Source organism: Oryx dammah, unplaced genomic scaffold (genome assembly GCF_014754425.2).
Source record: "Oryx dammah isolate SB20612 unplaced genomic scaffold, SCBI_Odam_1.1 HiC_scaffold_14, whole genome shotgun sequence".
Classification (NCBI taxonomy): domain Eukaryota; kingdom Metazoa; phylum Chordata; class Mammalia; order Artiodactyla; family Bovidae; genus Oryx; species Oryx dammah.
In genome coordinates, this window is record NW_024070198.1 from 1,812,016 (window position 1) to 1,822,474 (window position 10,459).

The window sequence follows — 10,459 nt, forward strand, 5'->3', positions numbered from 1 at the left end:
ACCTGCATCTCCCTTGTCTCTTGCACTGCAGGTGGATTCTTTACCACTGTACCACCTGGGAAGCCTAGTACCCATGTCTCATATAGTTCCTTTTTTATTATGGATGGTTCTTGGGGTTTCTGAGCCAGCTTCACACATGAAAGGAACTGCTGGACAGACAAACCTTAGGGTTATATGAGGAAATGCTGTTACCCATATCATTTGAAGTAGGCAATATCCTACACCAAAATGGATTCAGAGAGATATTTTTAAAAAGTTAAAATAGAACAACATTTCCATTATAACTCTTTCAGTCTGTTTCCATCATTATGGCTATACAAGTAACTAATATCATGAGGATAGGAGCTTCTGATCCTAAAATATTCAGAGACCTTGCCTCATTCTGGTATATTAAAGAATAAATAAATAAATAAACTGCTATATCCACGAAAACATTTTGCTTCACAAGCAACAGAACTTAAAACTACCAATGGGATTGCTTGAGATGTGAGAATTCACCTGGACAATCTAAAACAATTTTTCAGGACATTAAAAAGAACAGAAGAAAAATATGTTATTTAAATGTTTAATTATTCATTCACAGCTATTTATTCACAAAGGACTTAGAACAAAAGGGGACATTGGAAGATTCAAAAGTTTTCAAAATTGTTAGACCTCCATCTAATTAATATATCTTTCCATTATTATTAATTTAGTCTGAAGTATCTATTATTAAAATTATTATTATGTGAAATGGTGACATTGAAAATGACATGTTTGTGAAACACTGGACAGATAACAGAAAGATACATTTTAGAAAGCAAGAGTGATTTCCAGGTGATTTTTCAATAAGGCTGATAGCTTTATCTCCTGTTCAAGGGGACAAAAAAGTAAAAAACTCAATTTTTAATGTCAACAAGAGCTCATAAATTAACTCGGCCATAAAACTTAACTAGGGTTTCTCTGGTGGCTCAGACAGTAAAGAATCTTCCTGCAGCACAAAAGACCTGGGTTCGACCCTTGGGTTGGGAAGATCTCCTGGAAAAGGGAGTGGCTACCGACTCCAGTATTCTTGCCTGGAGAATCCCATGGACAGAGGAACCTGGTGGGCTACAGTCCGTAGGGTTACAAAGAGTCAGACTCGACTGAGCAACTAACAAACACTTTAAAACCTAACTCTCTGTTATGAATCAATAAATTCCCATTAGTATTTAAGCTACTTTGAAATTGTCCTCTTTTCTTCTTCTTTTTATTACTACTTAAAACAGCAAAACTAATTTTCTGAAGTAGGAGCTTGCCAGGTGGAGAAGAGAGAATAGCATGAATTGAGAAAAGTTGTAAGAGGAGCTGGATTGTCTTGGAAATGATGATAAACACTTAGTCCACTGGAAAAGAAGTGAGGGGGCTGGAAGACTGGAATATGGAGTCTGAAAAGTGACCTGAATCAAGATTATTGATTAAAACTATTTAATCAGTCCTTTACATGATCAACTCAGGAATTGTTTTGTTGTCAGAAGAACAAGGTTAGTTGGGCTAGGAAACAATGGTATATATATATATATATAACTACTGAAAGTTTTGCAATCAAACTATCACTATTTTATGTCATTTTCACTATTTAATTTTCTATGTAATTTATCATCACCCAGAGAATCAAAAGTGCTCATTCTCTCCAATATGTAACTTCTTTCTCTCAACCTCTCCCCACCAACCATTGTCATTGTCAGACTGGTAATTTCAAATCTGAAAACTTGATACATTAAAATATCATATGTGCATCCAGTTAATCTTGAGAGATGACAGATAGTGATTTCATATAAAAACTACATGATTTCTCAGTGATTGTTCATTTTGGATGAATGTCAGGATTACCACATGTAAAATTAGACACGTATCACTTTTTAAAACATGCATAAACAAACCTATGTATATGAGGATATTATGCACTTCTGATTCAAGTATGTGTATAAGGATATTATGCATTTCTGATTAAAATTCAAGCTGGATTTAGAAAAGGCAGAGGAACTGGAGATCAAATTGCCAACATCCATTGGATCATAGAAAAAGCAAGAGAGTTCCAGGAAAATATATACTTCTGCTTTATTGACTATGCCAAAGTCTTTGACTGTGTGGATCACGACAAACTGAAAAATCGTTAAAGAGATGGGAATACCAGACCACCTTACCTGCCTCCTGAGAAATCTGTATGAAGGTCAAGAAGCAACAGTTACAACTGGACATGAAACAATGGACAGGTTCCAAATTGGGAAAGCAGTATGTCAAAGTTGTATATTGTCACCCTACTTATTTAAATTATATGCAGAGTACAGCATGTGAAATGCCGGGCTTGATGAAGCGCTAGCTAGAATCAAGATTGCTGGGAGAAATATCAGTAACCTCAGATATGCAGATGACTCCACCCTTATGGCAAAAAGCAAAGAAGAACTAAAGAGCCTCTTCATGAAAGTGAAAGAGGAGAATGAAAAAACTGGCTTAAAACTCAAAATTCCAAAAGCTCAAATCATGGCCTCCAGTCCCATCACTTCATGGCAGATAGATGGGGAAACAATGGAGACAGTGACAGACTTTATTTGGGTGGGCTCAAAAATCACTGAAGCTGGTGACTACAGCCATGAAATGAAAGACACTTGCTCCTTGGAAGAAAAGCTATTACCAACCTAGACAGTGTAGTAAAACAAAGAGATGTTATTTTGCCAAAAAAGATCAGTCTAGTCAAAGCTATTGTTTTTCCAGTAGTCATGTATGGATGTAAGAGTTGGACATAAAGAAAGCTGAGCACTGAAGAATTGATGCTTTCAAACTTTGGTGTTGGAGAAGACACTTGAGAGTCTCTTAGACTGCAGGGAGATCAAGCCAGTCAATCCTAAAGGAAATCAATCTTGAATATTGATAGAAGGACTGATGCTGAAGATAAAAATCCAATACTTTGGCCACCTGATGTGAAGAACTTATTCATGAGAAAAGACCCTGATGCTGGGAAAGATTGAAGGCAGAAAGAGAAGGAGACAACAGAAGATGGGATGGTTGGATGGCATCACCAACTCAATGGACATGAGTTTGAGCAAGCTCTGGGAGTTGGTGATGGACAGGGAAGCCTGGCATGCGGCAACCCATGGGGTCACAGTCAGATGTGTCTACGCGACTGAACTGAACTGATGCACTTCTGACTATTCACTTCCTTAATTCAAATATTCAAAGTGAGTAGGAATCCCGAGAAACTATAAGAAATACTAACAGGACATTAGAGACTATATTATACTATAAAACTGAGTGAAATTATCTGAAACCTAAGACCAAAAAAAACATGAAGTAGAAGACAAACTAGAAAAGCAAAACTTTGCAGGTATATATTCTTCAAAATATGACAGTGAAAGTACAAGACCCCGTATAGGAAAACTGAGTTATAGCTATAAGCATAGCAAAGGGTTTGAATGTGTTTCTCATACCATACTTCTCATTCTATCTGTTCAAAAATATTCTTTATACTTAACAGGTGATGTTTTCCTATAATTAGTTTTTTACTAAACATTAACATGTCAAAAAATTTAGAATGTTTCAAAAATATAATATTGGTCAGATATAATGTAGACTGTGATAGTTTGAATATCAGATAACAATGCTATTATTTTTCTCAAAATAAATGAATAAATACATTAACAATGTATCAATAGCAACCATGGTATATTAGAACATAACATTACTTTTAGAATAAATAAAATATAGTGCTCAAATTCAATAAAATATACTTATAATTAAATAATGGTGTAGATTATTAAATTTAAATTAATATATATAATTAATCAGAAACTTATTTATAGATAGTTAATAGATAATATGATAAATGTGCATAGAATAGTAATTTGAATGATGCTTCCAAAATTAGTTACATCCTTTTAGAGCTGTATGGAATGAAATAAACTGTTCTTGATCTTTGCACCATTATTTTAGAAAGTACGAAATCTGGAATATAAAATATCTTTTTTTTTTAGCTAAAATGAGTAAATTGTCCTTTAATTCCCATTTAAATTTAAATGAATGACTTTAATTTTTGATTCACTGCTTCATAATATAGAATTCACAATTACTCACTATTTATAGTTCTTCTCAGGCAAAAAACCTGTCTAATTTTATGATACAGATTATCTGTAGTGGCTATATGCATCAGCATGGGTAGGTTTATCTCACCTATTAATGACTCTAAATTCTTAAAATAAGTTTATTTCCTACTAGGGCCATGTAAGAAATAAATGGGTCTGAACTCAGACACATTTTAAAACATACTTCCAAAATCATCTCAGCAGTAGGAAGAAAGATGGTAAATCTTGTTCTGAATCTGAAAGCTACAGTCCAGAATTGACACTTCTGCTAACCTTTCACTTGGGAAAAAAAGTCACACGACTATATTTAACTTCAGAGGGGGCTGCTGCTGCTGCTGCTGCTAAGTCGCTTCAGTCGTGTGCAACTCTGTGAGACCCCATAGACGGCAGCCTACCAGGCTCCCCCATCCCTGGGATTCTCCAGGCAAGAACACTGCATGGGTTGCCATTTCCTTCTTCAATGCATGAAAGTGAAAAGTGAAAGTGAAGTCTCTCAGTCATGTCCGACTCTTCGCAACCCCATCGACTATAGCCTACCAAGCTCCTCCATCCATGGGGTTTTCCAGACAAGAGCACTGGAGTGGGGTGCCATTGCCTTCTCCATCAGAGGGGGCACATAGGAACAATTCTTCCAAATAATAAATATGAGTTATTTTCCAACTTTAGTGAAATATAATGTTGTATTAGTTTAAATTATGAAGTATTGATACACATTCTTTGCAAAATTATTACCATGATACATTAACTAAAATGTACCTCACATCACATAATTACTGTTTCCTTTTTTTTTATTATCAGCATTTCAATTTTATTTATTTTTTTTTAATTTTTTTTTTAATTTTACTTTACAATTCTGTATTGGTTTTGCCATACATTGACATGAACCCACCACGGGTGTACATGTGTTCCCAAACATGAACCCCCCACCCCACCCCACCCCCACAGCATCTCTCTGGGTCATCCCCGTGTACACGGTGAGAACATTTACAATCTTTTCTCTTACCAACTTTTAAGTTCATGATACAGTATTATTAACTATAATCACTATGTTGTACATTATATTCTCAGGACTTATTCATCTTATAATTGCAAGTCTGTAACTTTGACCAACATCTCTCCATTTCCTCCACCCTCCAAACCCTAGTTAACCACTGTTCTAGTCTCTGTTTTTGAGCTCTATATTTCAGATTCCACATATAAGGGATACCTTGAAGAATTTGTCTTTCTCCATCTAACTTATTTCACTTATAATGTCTTTAAGGTCCAATTTTTGTTGCAAAGGGAAGAATCTCCTTCTTTCTAATGACTCAATTATATATATATATATATATACATACATATATACTTACATATCACTTTTTTATCCATTCATCTGTTAATTGACTCTCACATTGTTTCCATATTTAGGCTACTGTGAGTAATGCTGTAATGAACATGGGGTTGCATATACCTCATTGGTTTCTGTTTTCATTTCCTTTGGACATATGCCCAGAAGTTTTAGGCATTGCTGAAACACATGTTAGTTCTATTTTTAATTTTTTGAGGACCCTCCAGATTTTTTATTTTTTATTTCTTTTGGCCATGCAGTACAGCATGTGTGATTCTAGTTGCTCTACCAGGGATTGAACACATGTTCCCTGCAGTGGAAGCATGGAATCCTAACCACTGGACCACCAGGAAATTTCTGAGGAACCTCCAGATTATGTCTCATGGTGGCTGCAACAATTTACATTCCCACCAGCAGTGAACAAGGATTCTCTTCTTTTATACCCTCTCCAGTACATGCTATTCTTATCTTTTTGATGATAGTCATTCTAACAGGTGTGAGGCCATATATTATTGTGTTTTTGATTTGTATTTCCCTGATGGTTATGACCAACTTAGATAGCACATTCAAAAGTAGAGACATTACTTTGCTAACAAAGGTCCATCTAGTCAAGGCCATGGTTTTTCCAGTAGTCATGTATGGATGTGAGAGTTGGACTGTGAAGAAAGCTGAGCACTGAAGAATTGATGCTTTTGAACTGTGGTGTTGGAAAAGACTCTTGAGAGTCCCTTGGACTGCAAGGAGATCCAACCAGTCCATTCTGAAGGAAATCAGTCCTGGGATTTCTTTGGAAGGAATGATGCTAAAGCTGAAACTCCAGTACTTGGGCCACTTCATGCAAAGAGTCAACTCATTGGAAAAGACTCTGATGCTGGGAGAGATTGGGGGCAGGAGAAGGGGACGACAGAGGATGAGATGGCTGGATGGCATCACTGACTCGATGGATGTGAGTTTGAGTGAACTCCGGGAGTTGGTGATGGACAGGGAGGCATGGCGTGATGCAATTCATGGGGTCGCAAAGAATCGGACATGACTGGGCGACTGAACTGACTGATTGATCCATATAAAATGATTTAAGTTTTGTCGTAATATTAGAAGGCATATGAAATAAGTTACTGCTTTTTTTATGATCACAAGGAGGCTACTATTTTTTTATTGGCAACTCAATCTCTCTATATACACAATATTGCATAAATTTTAAGTGGGTTGACAATTATAGGAACAATACAAATTCATGGGCATTTCCCTAAAGCTGCTGCTGTAGGTTTTGGTACATTTTGTGCCAGGTACCTTAGTGGAGGTGTGAGTGGTCCTCACTTTGCCCCTACCAGCCTGCAGTGTTGGGGGGAGCAAAAGCCCTTCAGCCTCCCTGGGGTTTTATTCCCCAAGTAAAGATTGAGGGAGTGGATTAGATGGCTTTTAAGAGAACTTCCTGCTTTTTTTTTTTTTTTTTAGGCCTTGACATGTAGTTTGTTGGGATCTTATTTCTTTGACCAGGGATTGAACCCATGCCCCTTGCAGTGGAAGCATCCAATCATACTTAGTGGACCACCAGGGAAGTCCCTTAAGAGACTCCAAGAGAAAGGACCTAAGTCAGCTTGACATCTCACCTGTGGGCAGACACTTAGGGTGGCAAAATAAATGGACTTAAAAACAGTTGGGTGAAGTATTTACCTTCTGATCTCATCTTTTGAAACTATTGGGCACTAGAGTTCAAGAAATCTTGGTCCAATATCTAATGTAATGGCTGGATTGCTACAGAATAATAAGGAAATGAGACATCTGACACTGAAATTTTGGATAAAAAATGTAGGAACACTATGCCAAGTCTAGGGAGAAAAATGGTGCACCATCACATGACACCAAGAATCAAGACTTCCTGCCTCTGAATTTCAGAAGTCATTCATCTTCTTGGGAGATGTACTTTCAACTCTTTCAAAAGATCCACCAACTCACAACTGTTCAGAATACGTTTTCAGGTCAAAGTATGTCAATGTATATCAATGTATGTCAATGTATGGCAAAACCAATACAGTATTGTAAAGCAAAAAATAATAATAATAATAATAAAGAATACATTTTCTGAAATCCTCCCAGGGAGGCAATTGCCATGGAACTAGTTCTAAGAGAAAGGATGCAGGAAGGAGAATTTAGCTTTTTCTTTACTGATCAGAAAGATTACCCAAAGATTACCCAAAATGGATTCTCATTTTCTGTCCCATATAAGGAACAAAAGTATCAATTCTTCTGGAATCTAAGATACTGGCTTCATTCTCAAATGCATCACTTTATTTCCCTTGTGAGGCATCCATACATTACACACCTTAACCACATGACAGCCACATGCTTTCTTCAATAAGCCTTAGAATTTCCGCAGCTCTCCTGGGGCCTACAGCCCAAGTAGCTCTGAGGAGTCAAATGTTAAAGCTTTCTCCACAGCAACAAGTTCCTTTGATGTTTGGGTTACTGAACACAAATTCACTGGATAATTTGTCTTCAACATAGTCCATTTCTGTTTCTAACAGTTTGTTAGCTGTGCTTTCTTCTCAATGAACACTCTGACGCCATCTTGAATAACTTCTTCATCAGAGTCTCCTTTTATCTTTGTATATTCTAAAGTGTAGGAAAGGTCATTACAACCCCTGGTTCAGACACTGACATGTTCAGGCTTATCTTTAAGAAGTCGTTTTATCTTCTTTACTGCTGAAGGTGTCAGGGTGAGGGCAGCCCAGGGATGGGGGTGACTGCCACTTCCTCTTGCTCACAGCTGGAACCCTGGCCCAGACTAAGGAAGCTGACATCCTTGCCACCCTGGTACCCCGTTGCCTAGGGCTGGAGCTCCGCAGTCTCAACCTCTCTCCATGGACAACATGGGCACACTGTGAAATAAGTAACTTCGCCACAAATCCTAATATAACATTCCTGTTAATTGTTTTTTAAACATTTGATAGAATGAAACAGACTTAAACACCTATTTTTAAGAGTATTTTGGAGGGAAGGCCAGCAGTATCTGAAGTAATTTGCTCTTGTGCTTGCTCCTGTGCTATCAATCAGAAACCATGCTTGTTTAAAACCAGAGACTGGAAAACTGTGTGATTATGTGACCTAGAGACCACACTGAAGGCCCATTTACCTTCTATAACCTTTAAACAAATTTAAACAAATGACTGAAAGCCCCATTCATCTTTAAAGAACCACCTAGTGTGTGTTAAGTTGCTTCAGTTGTGTCCAACTCTTTGTGACCCCATGAACTATAGCTCACCAGGCTCCTCTGTCCTTGGGGATTCTCTAAGTGAGAATACTGGAGTGGGTAACCTATCCCTTCTCCAGGGGACTGCCTAACCCAGGGACTGAACCCCTATCTCTTATGTCCCCTACATTGAGAGGCAGGTTCTTTACCACAAGTGCCACCTGGGAAGCCCCCAAAACTACAGGGTTGTAAGAGAAAATCAGTGATTGCCAAGGGTAGGATGGGGGAGAAATGAAGAACCACCTAAAGTATATTCTAAACCATTCAGCTTTGTGCATGAAAAGCCCCTAGATTTAAGCATATATTTCACTTTTGCAGACAATAGTACTGTTATGGCAAAAGAGAGATACACATTGAATGTAAATATGAAGAGTTTTTACTGCCTTGTTTTGAATATGGTCAATAAGAACAAATAGGATTTTCCATAGTTCTGATAAGTAGCACCTTACTGCGTATCATTGGGATTAGAGAAGGAACATATACAGAGAGGATAGAATTAGTAACAGACCTAAAAAAGGTGAATATACCAGGAACTCTACCAGATTTCCATTATATTGCTGATTACAGCCTTTCATACCCTCCTTCTTCCTTAACCTGAAAATCATCTGACTTTTTAGGATTAAGTGTTGACATTACTTCATCTAGTCCTACAACCTTTAAGACTAGGATAGGGTCTGTAATTATTAAACGCATAATGCCTTGGGTTTTTCATTATGTATGACCAACTATACTGATCACATCATATTATAATTGTCTTTTTTCAAAGGACAGCATTTGCTCATCAATGTCTCCTGCTTAAGCTGCATGGTGCTTATTTTATTGCAGGCATGTAATAATATTGTATAAATGAACGATTATTAATCAATCTAGCAGAACTCAGTTGACTGTCTGAACTATCAAACATAGCTTTATAAAAGTCTGAATTGGAAAGTAATGACAGTAAAAATAGTCCTTAAAAAGAGGTTACAATGGGGGAAGAACACAGTTTCAGAGACTACTATGAATTCTAGGTCACAGTAGTTAAAAGTGAATTTCTGCCTATTTGTGCTCTTGGATATGTCAGTGGTCAGTTTATTAGGAACTATGCTAGCTAAGTTTAATCCTGTGAAGTATTAGACAATCTTTTGACAACTCTGGACAAGTTTGCATTTGTAAAAGAAGATATTTTTCTGGTAAATTTCCAGGCTTCTGCTGTGAACTAAAGTTGTAAGAAATATATTTTAAAAAAGTATCTTGATTGACAGGGCGTAAAAAGCCTCTTGATAAAAGTGAAAGAGGAGAGTGGAAAAGTGGGCTTAAAACTCAACATTCAGAAAACTAAGACCATTGCATCCAGCCACATCACTTCATGGCAAATAGATGGGAAAACTGTAGAAACAGTAGTTGACTTTATTATTCTGGGCTCCAAAATCACTGCAGAGGGTGACTGCAGCCACAAAATTAAAAGACACTTGCTCCTTGGAAGAAATGTTATGACCAACCTAGACAGCATACGAAAAAGCAGAGACATTACTTTATAGATAAAGGTCCATCTAGTCAAAGCTATGTTTTTCCAATACTCATGTATGGATGTGAGAGTTTGACAATAAAGAAAATTGAGCACTGAAAACTGACGCTTTTCAACTGTGGTGTTAGAGAAGACTCTTGAGAGTCCTTTGGACAGCAAGGAGAGGCAACAAGTGCATCCTAAAAGAAATCAACCCTGAATATTCATTGAAAGGACTGATGCTGAAGCTGAAACTCCAATACTTTGGCCACCTGATGCGAAGAGCTGACTCATTTGAA

General features: G+C 37.2%; 1 pseudogene; it reads right to left on the reverse strand.

Moving 5' to 3' along the window:
* Positions 1-7,838: 7,838 nt before the first annotated feature.
* On the reverse strand, positions 7,839-8,225 carry LOC120873762 (annotated as a pseudogene).
* Between the last annotated feature and the right edge of the window lie 2,234 nt (positions 8,226-10,459).